The following is a 14,471-nucleotide window of genomic DNA, read 5'->3' as shown; positions in this document are numbered from 1 at the left end:
ATCCTACTGACAGAGTAAAACAGACGTTAATTAATTTAATTGATGAGGGTATACATTTAGGTATCCTAGATAGGGACCTAGGTGACTACTTATTACAAGAACATCCTGTGGTACCATACTTCCGAATGGTACCAAAAATACATAAAGATCCTTATGCCCCCCCGGGCAGGCCAATAGTGTCTGGGGTCGGCTCACTGTTGGAACATCTGGGTGAATGGGTTGACAATCTGCTTCAGCCATGTGTTTTTCAGCTCCCTGGTTTCCTGAGGGATACAACTCACTTATTGAATAAGTTGAAGAAAGAAAGTTGGGGATCTGAGCAGGCGTGGCTGACTGTAGATGTCAGCTCCTTATACTCATGCATACCGCATGAATTAGGCTTAAAAGCTGTAAGATATATTCTTGGCATATATAGTACATATCCAGAGGGTTTGATAGACTACATTGTAGAGGTGTTAAGCTTTCTATTAACGAATAACTTTTTTCAATTCAATGGTGAATACTTTATGCAACAATGTGGCATGGCGATGGGGGCAAAAAAATTTTAGGCTGGTTTGAATCACAATATATTTTTTCTATCAATAATCCTTTTTTATGTCATATTGTTATGTATACTAGGTATATAGACAATTTTTTGTTTATATGGAGAGGAGGACAAGAAATAGCACAGGAATTCCTCGCATATTTAAACAACGATGACTATAACCTTAAATTTACTTGGGAATATCAGAAGAAGACTATAAAGTACCTAGATATTAGTTTATCATCAGATGAGACCCAGAAAAGGATAGTTACAGAGTTATATAGGAAGGAAATAACTGGAAATACAATTTTACGTGCAGATTCTAGCCATACAACACACATCAAAACAGGAATACCAAAGGGTCAGTTGATACGTAATTGACGAAATTGTTCAACAGTACAAGCATATGACAAACACTCAGATGAATTGATAGCAAGACTAGTGGACAGGGGATATGATATCAATAAGCTCAAAAGGACTCAAAAACAAGTACGAGATATAAATAGAAAATCACTATTGAAAACTAAAAATAAAAATAACTCAAACTATAGAAAACAGGAATCAAATAAACAAAAAGGAATTAATTTCATTACTACATATAGCAAACAGTTTACAAAAATTAAAAAAATAATAAAAAATAACCTAAACATATTACAGACACTAAACTTAATGAAATTATGTCTGAAGGCTGTCGTTATATAGCTAGAAGATCTCCTACATTAGGAGACAGATTGATTGAATATGTATATACAGAATCGGACAAAAAACTTACAAAGGAACACTGGCTTAGTAAAAAGGGATGTTTTAAGTGTGGACATCATCCATGTTTAACATGTAAATATATAAAGACAGGGGATTCTTTTATCTCTACAAACACACAAAAGACTTACCAGATTAGATATCGTTTAGACTGTACATCAAAATTTATAGTATATCTTATCACATGTTCTTTATGTAATAAACAGTATGTAGGGTGCTCCGGCCGTATGTTAAAAGACAGAGCCAGAGAACATATTAATGATATACAGGCTGACCCACCTAGAACTAGGGTAGCAAAACATTTCAACATGCATCCTAACCCTGAAGCAGTCTTCCAGATACAGGCAATAGATTTTATACATAACTCTAAAAGAGGAGGTAATAGGTTTAAAAATCTATTATTTAAGGAGACTAACGGCTAGATTTAGAGTTTTGTCAGTAAGGACCCGCGTAGCTAACGCTGGCTTTTTTCTGGCCGCACCTTTAAAATAACTCTGGTATTGAGAGTCCACAGAATGGCTGCGTTAGGCTCCTAAAAAGGAGTGTACAGCATATTTAACGCCACTGCAACTCTCAATACCAGAGTTGCTTACGGACGCGGCCAGCCTCAAAAACGTGCTTGTGCACGATTCCCCCATAGGAAACAATGGGGCTGTTTGAGCTGAAAAAAAACCTAACACCTGCAAAAAAGCCGCTTTCAGCTCCTAACGCAGCCCATTGTTTGCTTTGGGGAAACACTTCCTACGTCTGCACCTAACACTCTAACATGTACCCCGACTCTAAGCACCCCTAGCCTTACACTTATTGACCCCTAATCTGCCTCCCCCGCTATCGCTGACCCCTGCATATTATTATTAACCCCTAATCTGCCGCTCCATAAACCGTCGCTACTTACATTATCCCTATGTACCCCTAATCTGCTGCCCCTAACACCGCCGACCCCTATATTATATTTATTAACCCCTAATCTGCCCCCCACAACGTCGCCTCCACCTGCCTACACTTATTAACCCCTAATCTGCCGAGCGGACCGCACCGCTATTATTATAAAGTTATTAACCCCTAATCCGCCTCACTAACCCTATAATAAATAGTATTAACCCCTAATCTGCCCTCCCTAACATCGCCGACACCTAACTTCAATTATTAACCCCTAATCTGCCGACCTAATCTCGCCGCTATTCTAATAAATGTATTAACCCCTAAAGCTAAGTCTAACCCTAACACTAACACCCCCCTAAGTTAAATATAATTTAAATCTAACGAAATTAATTAACTCTTATTAAATAAATGATTCCTATTTAAAGCTAAATACTTACCTGTAAAATAAATCCTAATATAGCTACAATATAAATTATAATTATATTATAGCTATTTTAGGATTAATATTTATTTTACAGGTAACTTTGTATTTATTTTAACCAGGTACAATAGCTATTAAATAGTTAATAACTATTTAATAGCTACCTAGTTAAAATAATTACAAAATTACCTGTAAAATAAATCCTAACCTAAGTTACAATTAAACCTAACACTACACTATCAATAAATAAATTAAATAAAATACCAATAATTATCTACAATTAAACCTAACACTACACTATCAATAAATAAATTAAATACAATTCCTACAAATAAATACAATGAAATAAACTAACTAAAGTACAAAAAATAAAAAAGAACTAAGGTACAAAAAATAAAAAAATATTTACAAACATTAGAAAAATATTACAACAATGTTAAACTAATTACACCTACTCTAAGCCCCCTAATAAAAAAATGCCCTACTCTATTCTAAATTTCTAAAGTTCAAAGCTCTTTTACCTTTCTCTTCTTCTTTCTTCGGGAGCCATCATCTTCCATCCGACGCGGAACATCCTCTTCTCCCGACGCCTACTAGCCGAATGACGGTTCCTTTAAATGATGTCATCCAAGATGGCGTCCCTCGAATTCCGATTGGCTGATAGGATTCAATCAGCCAATCGGAATTAAGGTAGGAATATTCTGATTGGCTGATGGAATCAGCCAATTAGAATCAAGTTCAATCCGATTGGCTGATTCAATCAGGCAATCAGATTGAGCTCGCATTCTATTGGCTGTTCCGATCAGCCAATAGAATGCGAGCTCAATCTGATTGGCTGATTGGATCAGCCAATCGGATTGAACTTGATTCTGATTGGCTGATTCCATCAGCCAATCAGAATATTCCTACCTTAATTCCGATTAGCTGATAGAATCCTATCAGCCAATCGGAATTCGAGGGACGCCATCTTGGATGACGTCATTTAAAGGAACCGTCATTCGGCTAGTAGGCGTCGGGAGAAGAGGATGTTCTGCGTCGGATGGAAGATGATGGCTCCCGAAGAAAGAAGATTTAAGATGCCGTTGATAGAAGACTTCATCCGGATCATGGACCTCTTCAGCTCCCGCTTGGATGAAGACTTCAGCCGGATCATGGACCTCTTCAGCTCCCGCTTGGATGATGACTTCAGCCGGATAATGGACCTCTTCAGCCCCCCGCTTGGGCTTGGATCAGGACATCGGAGGAGCTCTTCTGGATCGATCGTTGAACCTGGTATGGTGAAGATAAGGTAGGAAGATCTTCAGGGGCTTAGTGTTAGGTTTATTTAAGGGGGGTTTGGGTTAGATTAGGGGTATGTGGGTGGTGGGTTGTAATGTTGGGGGGGGTATTGTATGGTTTTTTTTACAGGCAAAAGAGCTGAACTTCTTAGGGCATGCCCCGCAAAGGGCCCTGTTCAGGGCTGGTAAGGTAAAAGAGCTTTGAACTTTAGTAATTTAGAATAGGGTAGGGCATTTTTTTATTTTGGGGGGCTTTGTTATTTTATTAGGGGGCTTAGAGTAGGTGTAATTAGTTTAAAATTGTAAGATTTTTCTTATGTTTGTAAATATTTTTTTATTTTTTTGTAACTTAGTTATTTTTTATTTTTTGTACTTTAGTTAGTTTATTTCATTGTAGTTATTTGTAGGTATTGTATTTAATTAATTTATTGATAGTGTAGTGTTAGGTTTAATTGTAGGTAATTGTAGGTATTGTATTTAATTAATTTAATTGATAGTGTAGTGTTAGGTTTAATTGTAACTTAGGTTAGGATTTATTTTACAGGTAATTTTGTAATTATTTTAACTTGGTAGCTATTAAATAGTTCTTAACTATTTAATAGCTATTGTACCTGGTTAAAATAAATACAAAGTTACCTGTAAAATAAATATTAATCCTAAAATAGCTATAATATAATTATAATTTATATTGTAGCTATATTAGGATTTATTTTACAGGTAAGTATTTAGCTTTAAATAGGAATAATTTATTTAATAAGAGTTAATTAATTTCGTTAGATTTAAATTATATTTAACTTAGGGGGGTGTTAGTGTTAGGGTTAGACTTAGCTTTAGGGGTTAATACATTTATTAGAATAGCGGTGAGCTCCGGTCGGCAGATTAGGGGTTAATGTTTGAAGTTAGGTGTCGGCGATGTTAGGAAGGGCAGATTAGGGGTTAATACTATTTATTATAGGGTTAGTGAGGCGGATTAGGGGTTAATAACTTTATTATAATAGCGGTGCGGTCCGGTCGGCAGATTAGGGGTTAATAAGTATAGGCAGGTGGAGGCGACGTTGAGTGCGGCAGATTAGGGGTTAATAAATATAATATAGGGGTCGGCGGTGTTAGGGGCAGCAGATTAGGGGTACATAGCTATAATGTAGGTGGCGGCGCTTTGCGGTCGGCAGATTAGGGGTTAATTATTGTAGGTAGCTGGCGGCGACGTTGTGGGGGGCAGGTTAGGGGTTAGTAAATATAATACAGGGGTCGGCGGTGTTAGGGGCAGCAGATTAGGGGTACATAAGTATAACGTAGGTGGCGGTCGGCAGATTATGGGTTAAAAAAATTTAATCGAGTGGCGGCGATGTGGGGGGACCTCGGTTTAGGGGTACATAGGTAGTTTATGGGTGTTAGTGTACTTTAGAGCACAGTAGTTAAGAGCTTTATAAACCGGCGTTAGCCCAGAAAGCTCTTAACTACTGACTTTTTTCTGCGGCTGGAGTTTTGTCTTTAGATTTCTAACGCTCACTTCAAACACGACTCTAAATACCAGAGTTAGGAAGATCCCATTGAAAAGATAGGATACGCAAATGACGTAAGGGGATCTACGGTATGGAAAAGTCGCGGCTGAAAAGTGAGCGTTAGACCCTTTTTTGAGTGACTCCAAATACCGGCGGTAGCCTAAAACCAGCGTTAGGAGCCTCTAACGCTGGTTTTCACGGCTACCGCCAAACTCCAAATCTAGGCCTAAGTGAATATTTTTCTTACAAACAAAAGAACCTAATGGTATAAATGCTAGATGGGACGTTGACCTATTTTTGGGATAAACAAGGTAAAAATAATCAAAACTTTAAAAATGATAAATTATCTTGGCCATCAGATAATAGCAAAAAATCAAATAAACTAAAAAAACAAAAATCATCTATAATTTGGGCTGTTTAATTAAGATCTAAATTGGAGCTATTTCTGTATGGTGTGCAATCATTGGTACAGTTAATTTCCTGGATGTATTTCCTCCGGATAAAAGGAAAATAAAAAGAGATAAACAATAAAACATAGCTTACGGAAGCACACCATTAAAACCATTACAAATATTAAAATCCTTGAAAGAAAGTGTTAAATATTGGAGAAGTAAATTTTATGTACCAATATAACATAATTGTGTAAGGAATACTCATTGCAGCCCTAAAGATAGAGTATATATATATACATGATATATATTATTGTCCATTGATATCTCGTTTTTTCTATCTTCCTCTCTTATTCGTGTAATTTTAAATTGTATATCTAGTTTAGTTTTTAAAATTACCGTTATAAAAGTGTACAGTTTGTTCTAAATGATTCTATATACTATTTGGTTATATACTCTGCTAAATAGAATTGTGAATACAATTTTGCGATAAATATAGAAATAGTTTAACTATGTGGTCAAAAGTTCTACCTAGCAACAGTTGAGCAGCTATACTGTCCCTTTTACTATTGGTTAAGACATGTACTGAAACGAGGCTTCCGTTTTTGTGAATGGTAGTCACGTGATCAGAGGGGTGTTTAAAGGTTAGCGGTTTAGACTATCCTGTAAGTCACTATTGAGAAAGCTCCGGCGAAACGCGTCTAGTGACGCCACAGTGGGAATTGGAGGTATTTACTTAAGTACATAGTACTGTCACTAAGAACTCGATCCAGGTCTGTAAAAGTTTGTTTTTTACAAATGCTTAATAAAAAATTACATTTTAATTGACCTAAACTGGATGGGACTTTTGTCTTTCAAAATGGGAGACTTTTACTGTTGACCGTTATAAGACTGTACATACATGCCTAAATTTTTGATGTTTTTGCTGATTGATAACCAACACCTGTGTGATTGAGATACAGGTGGGGTCCTTGTTATCGTATACTGTGCTGATTTTTAAGGGTTGAGCACTGGTGTGTTGTACATGCTGCTGTACCGGAGACCTGCTTGTTTTTTTAATTCAGGGATGTTAAATTAACAAAAGATGACCCTGGATGAATTAGATCAGATCTCTAAAGGAAACCCATGACCACTAACTCTATACTTGAGTTTAGCAGTTGCCATTCATGGCACACTAAAAAGACAATACCTGTCGGGCATTCCTGAGACTGAGGAGGAACTGCTCAGACCTCAACACATTTTTCTTACGAGTAAAAGAACTAAGAGCTTAAAACCAGAGGTTATACTTGTAAGGTTATTAAAAAAGTGTTCCATAGAGTGCTACACACAAACAGAGAAAACCTACTAGTTAGTAGAAACAAAACCACTGGTTTTGATCAGAAAGTGAGGTTTATAACGACTTATTAAAAACACAAAGAAATCACAAATATTTTGAATAAACATTCTGATATCCTCAGAGCTGATGAGGACTCAAGAGATGAGGTTGGGGAATATGTGGCAGTTAGTTGGAAAATAGCTCCAACTGTTAGCAACAAATTAGTGAGAAGCCACTTCACATGTAAGAACCAGAAAAAAGCTTTCTCAGGAACCCATGGCTATGGGTCCTGTTCATTCTGTAAATACATGAATAACCGCAAAGAAATACAGACGTTCCCAAACGCTATCAAAAAATTGACAGATGTTGCTAACTGCAGAACCAAGAATGTTATATACTGTTTACAGTGTGACTGTAATAAATACTATGTGGGGATCACAACAAGAGAGGTACGCACATGGCTGGGTAAAAATATTAACAACATTAAAAATAACACTGAGGATAGCAATAATGGGAAAACCTTAACAACAGTAGCCACACATTTTCTTAAGCATCATAACACCAAACCGTCAGTAAAACTTACCATCCTGCCTGTTATTACAGGCTTAAAGCCGATGGATATTTTGGCTCAATTCTATGACACCTAATGGCATGAATGAAAATAATGGTTTTGGAGCTTTCCTATGAAAAGCTACCTATGTTACTACCACACTGTTGGACGTATATATAATTTTCAGATATCACTTACATCATAGACCCTATACAATATTGGGCTCCAACAATATATTGTGCTACTTTTTTATATGTCTGATTAAATGCATATATAAACACTGGTTAAATAACATTATGTTCCCATGTACAAATAAATACTTATGCACGTTTAATGTATGTTGATTACAGTCATAATACCTGCCTAAAATTTGCAGCAATCTATGCTGTATGGTTTCATATATATCATATGAGTAACTTTCACACCAGTGTTATTTGTTCAAAACTGCTATAAGGTGTTTGCTATAGCATAGGATTATGTGGTTTATTATGTGATAACTAAATATGGGATTTATTTCACAATAAACTCTGACAATGTTCACTGTGTAATCTAACACATCCATGTCCTGTGATTCCTGCATTATAAATGCCCCCTCACTGATGTCATCACTGATGTCATCCTCTGTAATCACGTGACATTTTCACGTGACTGGATGGACCAATTGGTTCATCACTTTATCGGATAGGCTAAGATAGGGGTGTGTGCTCAATACCTAATTCTGATTGGCCACTATATGCTATATAAGGGTAGGTAACCCTACATCCTGTTCGCCTTTGAAAAAGCTACGGCAAAATGTACATCAGGCGACCGCTGTCTTCATTACACAATCCCTATGTGTGAAATATATTCCACATAGATCTGTTAATTTAGCCAAATTATAATACTAATCACTTGGTACTACTTGCTTTGGGCTTTTCCCTTAAATATAATTTAGTGTTATATTAGTATTGTCCGTGTGTATGAAATTTGTGCCACACTCGGATTAGGCTAACTATACTGGGTTTCTCTATGTGTATATCTATCTGGCCTGTTTGCTTTATATGTAATTATTTTAGTCTTTGAATTGTTCATACAGTTTTACATATCCATTTGTGTGAAAATGGTTCCACATTCGGATTAGGCCAGTAACTCAAGGTCTATATATAGACACCACCTATTGAGGTATTTACTCCTTTCACATATTTGGACAGTGTCCTCTTAATAGACTAATATATGTGCATATATAATATTAGGGGGCCCTCTATTAATCCCAGTATTTAATTACCAGTGATATCATCACTCTTTGGGTTGTTGTTTGTAGGTATCCATCTGTGCCGTTTTTAACACTATGGGGCCTATCTATCAAGCTCTGAAAGGAGCTTGGCGACCCGTGTTTCTGGTGAGTCTTCAGACTCGCCAGAAACAGCAGTTACGAAGCAGACCGCTTGCTCCATAATCACAAAGACCGCTGCTCCATAATCCTGTCCGCCGGCTCTGAGCAGGCGGACAGACATCGCCGGAAATCAACCCGATCGAGTACGATTGTGTTGATTGACACCCCCTACTGGCAGCCGCGAGTCTGCAGGGGGCGGCGTTGCACCAGCAGCTCTTGTGAGCTGCTGGTGAAATGCTGAATACGGAGATCGTATTGCTCTCCGCATTCAGCGAGGTCTGGCGGACCTGATCCGCACTGTCGGATCAGGTCCGCCAGACTTTGTTAAATAGAGGCCTGTATGTTGTTTGTGTTATCCGTCTCCTATGGATTTTTATATTTTTTTGATCGTTATTAAAAGTTATATTTTAATGATGGGGTCCCTACCTCCACCTCTATAAGCGAGTGCTGCTATAGGTGCTTCTTTTCCATTTATATTCACTTATTACTTTTGGCACTCAGCCACTTTTGGCTTCAGACACAGCGTACATTTTTAAGCAACTTTGAAATTTAAATATATGATGAATTCTGCATGATTCTCTTGGCCTCCTTTGTTGAAGGAATAGCAATGCCCTACTGGGGGCTAGCTGAACACTTCAGTAAACTGATGAAAAGAGACATAAATGAGCAGTCACCAATAAACAGCTAACTGCCAGGTCCTAAACCTACCTAGCTATGCTTTCAAACAAAGAATACTAAGCAAAGTATATAGTAATTAGGTGTTCCATGTCCCTTAGGTATGCTCTTTAGGAAAAAAGCTAAGGAACTAATTTTAACAAATAATACCGAGAGGAAGTGATACATTAATTAAGATAACTCATTTGGAGATTTAAATTGTACATTCTTTCGGAATTAATCTTTCTTACGTGGAATAAAGAGCATATTCACTTACTGCATTAGAAACAAAACATGCGCACAAATTGTAATCAATCTTTTTTAAATTATAGACTGTTATTTAAACTGAGCTGTCAATTTAGACATTATGACACACTATTTGACATCTGTTCTCCAGATCTCAATAAGGATCAATAAAAGCACACAAAGAAATGAAAAAAAAAAATAGACGGGGCAAATCTCTTCCTGTATGGTGACGCTGCTCCCTAACTTGTCCCCCTGCTCTGAGGCTTCTTACAGAAATCAACTCGATCGAATACGATCGGGTTGCTTGACACCCCATGCTAACGGCCTATAGGCTGCAAATCTGCAGGGGTTGCATTGCACAAGCAGTTCACAAGAACTGCTGGTGCAATGATAAATGCTGACAGCGTATGTCGGATCAGGTCCGCAAGACCTGTGATAAATAGAGGCCTTAGGGGCCAATCTATCATGGCTGAAATGGGGCCAAATACCCCTGTTTCCGCGCGAGCCTCCAGGCTCGCCGGAAACAGGAGTTAAAGTGCATATAAAGATAGCTATATAAGCAAAAGTGAAACGATAGTATTGAAAAAATTAATGAGAGAGTGTATATATATCCTGTATTAGTCTACAATGTGTGATTTTGTAAAAATTTGGGATGGTGATGTGCCACAGGATTTTGTAATGTAAAAAAGTGTGCCACGGCAAAAAAAAAGGTTGCAAATCACTGCTTTACACATCCTGTTAGATTGTCATTGGCTGAGATATGTAGCATGCTTCCTCCCCTCGTAGCCTGTCTTGGCTTTAAGGGCTGCTTGAGCCACAGCCTGCCCAGATATGTCCACAGGCTGTCCACTCACCCTCATAACACAGCCACGCCCACAGTCTACCCCTCCTGGCATTGCATTTAACTATGGGTTAGATTACAAGTGGCGTGCTAACTGTTGTGTGCAAGCAAAACAAAGTAAATAGCAAGCTTATTACAAGTTGAGAGTAAACATGAGAGCACAATCACATTTTATGCTTGTCGGGTAAGCGTTACGCATATTTTACATTGCTATGTTCTTCACATAGAATTTTTTTTAATTTTTATAATTAGATATATATTTCTATATATATTTATATCTGATAATGTAAATAGCTATCTTTACCAATATATCTACAGGACTAGAAACACAGGTATAGGTATATACAGATATATAAAGAAATATGTATTTACAATAAAAAATTGCATTGTTCTGTAGGTGAAGATTAAGAACATTGTAATGTGAAATATGTGGGTTAGGACGTAAGCCATAGGTGTTAGGTTATTTTCTTCTGAGCTCTTCATTGACTTCTATGGGTAGAATGTGTTAACACAGTCGTGCTATTTGGTTAGCACGTGCATGCAAACATATTACTTTCAACTTGTAATATGATCGGTACGCGTTTTGCAAAAAAATTACTTCTAGCAAAGTTTACAATTCATATAAAGCTTACACGCGTCACTTGTAATCTGGCCCTATGTGTTTAAACGCTGCATAAAGGGTTACAATGTTTTTCACAATGAAATTAACCCCTTTGCACGGGTTAATCACAGTTATATACAAGCAACAGTGCAATAATAAAATGCTGTAACACATTTAGAGCATTTTCTTTTCCTACTTAAACTTTGCCAATTGTTGAACGATTAAAACTGTTTTCTTAGGCGTAAGATTTGAAAGGGTTTCTTTCTTATACTCTGGTTGCTTTTAATAGTTTCTGCTTGCTTTGCAGATTCTTAAGATTAAGCATTTGAAGACTTGCTCATCTTAATATGTTATTTATTGACACTAACAGCTCATAAAAAGTGTGTTATTCTACCAGCTGATTGTAGGCTAGATCATGGAGCTGAATTATCATCAATGTGCGGATAGACATGATCCGCTGTAGCATACGCTGTCGACATTTATCACTGCACAAACATTTCGCAAGAAATGCTTGTGCAATTCCGCCCCATGCAGATTTGAGGCCAATCAGGACGCTAACAGGGGGTGTCAATCAACCAGATCGCATGCGATCGGGCGGATTGCTTTTCGCCGCCTCAGAAGTGGTGGACGAGTTAAGGAGCAGTGGTCTTAAGGCCTCTGCTTCTTAACTCCTGTTTCTGGCGAGCCTGAAGGCTCACGCGGAAACAGTTACATTTAGCTCAATATAGGGCTTGTTAAATCGGCCCCTATGAGTGGTGCGTTAGCTGTTGCAGGCCTGCAGCAATATTGGGTTTATCGTGGCTGTTTGCACAAGTTGGATGTAGTGAATGTATGACAAGGTGAAAGTAAATGCTCAAGCGCAATTGAATTTGATGTGTGTCGGGTTAGTGCAGGCTCAGAGCTCTGGTTAAACTGTTACACTCAAATAAAAAGTTGCACAAAGCATAAAAAATACATAAAAAATACAGTTACGCTCATAAAAACACCATCTAATAAAAATTATTTAAAAAAAAATATTGCTTAAAAAAGTTATACGGGCTCAAACATATAAGGTCTCAGGTGTTAGAAAAAAAATGGCTGCAAAAGTCTTTAACACAGAAATACATACATATAAATGTCTAAATATTACCTTTCAGGATTTCATTCCTTTGCTGCATGCAACTTAAAGGAACATTAAAACTAGTGTTAACATTTAAAGGATATTGGGCTACTATAGAACAAGTAAATATACCTGAGATAATAAGAAAAATGCTTTCATTTAGACCACTTATACCACTTGATAAAATACTTGATTTCATTTTCTAGGCTCTGGTAGAGAAATCTAATCAGAGGCTGTATAAGCTTTATTCTCAAAGGTGAGTGTGCTCCTGATACTGTCCTTTTACATCTTGCAAAGTAGATGAAGAGTTACTGAACAGAAGAGCTAGTGGGCTTGTGCAGTGTGTAAACTTCATCCTAGGTGGCCCATTTATCAAGCTCCGAATGGAGCTTGTGGGCCCGTGTTTCTCCGAGTTTTCAGACTCGCCAGAAACAGCAGTTATGAAGCAGCGGTCTTTAGACCACTGCTCCATAACCCTGTCGGCCTGTTCTGATGAGCCGGACAGGAATCGCCGGAAATCAACCCAATCGAGTACGATCGGGTTGATTGACACCTCCCTGCTGGCGGCCAATTGGCTGTGAGTCAGCAGGGAGCGGCGTTGCACCAGCAGCTCTTGTGAGCTGCTGCTGCAATGTTAAATGCGGAGAGCGTATTGCTCTCCACATTCAGCGAGGTCTTGCGGACCTGATCCGCACAGTCGGATCAGGTCCGCAAGACCTTTAATAAATAGGCCCGTAGATGTGTGAGCACACAAAGCTTCAAAAATACAGTTTCAGCAACAAGTCCTCTGATTGGCCGTCACCCCAAGGCTAGAAACCGTAAACAAGAAACAGAAGTGATTGCAGGTTTGTTTTTGTTTTTTGCAGCAGTACCTTCAGGAAGGGAACCACAGTGTGAATCGTAGGATGCCTGTAAATTTAATTACCTACAAACAAACTTCTAGCAAACGATCCATAGCTCATCAGCACTCACACCAACTAAGGGGTCAATTTCAATCCATTAGAAAAAAAATGTTTCTATTGATTTTTGCTGATAAATCAGTTGATAAGTTTCTCTAAAGAATTTGAATTGACACTTCTATGTCAACTGCCAGTGTGTTGAAAAATTAAAAAAAAATAACTTTTATCCCACATTGTAAAAACATGTACTGGAGGTAAGTGGCCACACAGTCTAATAGCGCAAAATAGGACTTGGCTGATTAAAGGCAGAGTCTAGTCAAAAGAACTGAAATAACTGAGACAGTCTGCAGAAGCTTAGACACAAGGTAATCACAGAGGTAAAACGTATATTAATATAACTGTGTTGGTTCTGCAAAACTAGGGGATGGGTAATAAGAGGATTATATATATTTTTAAACAATAAAAATTCTGGAATAGACTGTCCCTTTAAGTGCTATTTCTAACATTAAACTTACACTGAACAGATCAGTTGATTTTTACCTATAGGGAGAAATAATAAAAAGCAAACACACAGATTCATTAAATAGAAAATATAATCCAAATGTCTTTTCTTCGCTTACGCTATACAACTTTGACATTTAAACATTTTGATTTCTTACTTGTTTAGGTTATCACACAGTGTTCTGTCCTTGTTGAATATCCTGGTTCTTGGCTTCAGTATGTCCTGAGATTATATCTATCCGGTTACACTTTCAGTAGGCTGCTTGCTGACGTCCAGTCTCAGTTTCAATCTTTAAAGCTTCTGCTTCAAGCAATATGTGTCTGTGACTTCATTGTTGTTACAAGTTGTTAATTTTTCTCCAAAGTTCAAGGAGGTTTAAATTGTAACAGTGATAACAGAAAATGAGATGGATATGAAGCCCAGTGTAAGAGAAGGGAGAGGGAAGGGACTTCATATTCTTAGTTTATTGCTGTTGGCAATAAAGTAATATAATACAAGGGACTTGCAGCTTAATAAAAGCAAAACAAAAGTGTCTTAAAATGACAGTGAAATTAATTAATATATATATTTTTTAATAAATATTGCACTATAACAACATTTTGGATTTATTTTTATCCAAAGTTCTGAAATCTTAAATTA

At 37.4% G+C, this 14,471-nt stretch overlaps 1 protein-coding gene across 1 annotated transcript in view; it reads right to left on the bottom strand.

Moving 5' to 3' along the window:
- LOC128636604 (glutamate carboxypeptidase 2-like) overlaps positions 1-14,207 on the bottom strand; it is a 345,394-nt gene extending 331,187 nt beyond the window's left edge. Inside the window, exon 1 of the mRNA XM_053689599.1 lies at positions 13,990-14,207. The gene's annotated coding sequence lies outside the window, so the exon portion shown is untranslated. The remainder of the gene's footprint in view (positions 1-13,989) is intronic.
- Between the last annotated feature and the right edge of the window lie 264 nt (positions 14,208-14,471).

Source organism: Bombina bombina, chromosome 1 (assembly GCF_027579735.1).
Source record: "Bombina bombina isolate aBomBom1 chromosome 1, aBomBom1.pri, whole genome shotgun sequence".
Classification (NCBI taxonomy): Eukaryota; Metazoa; Chordata; class Amphibia; order Anura; family Bombinatoridae; genus Bombina; species Bombina bombina.
The sequence above is the reverse complement of the archived record's forward strand: the minus strand, read 5'-3'. Positions and strand labels throughout refer to the sequence as shown.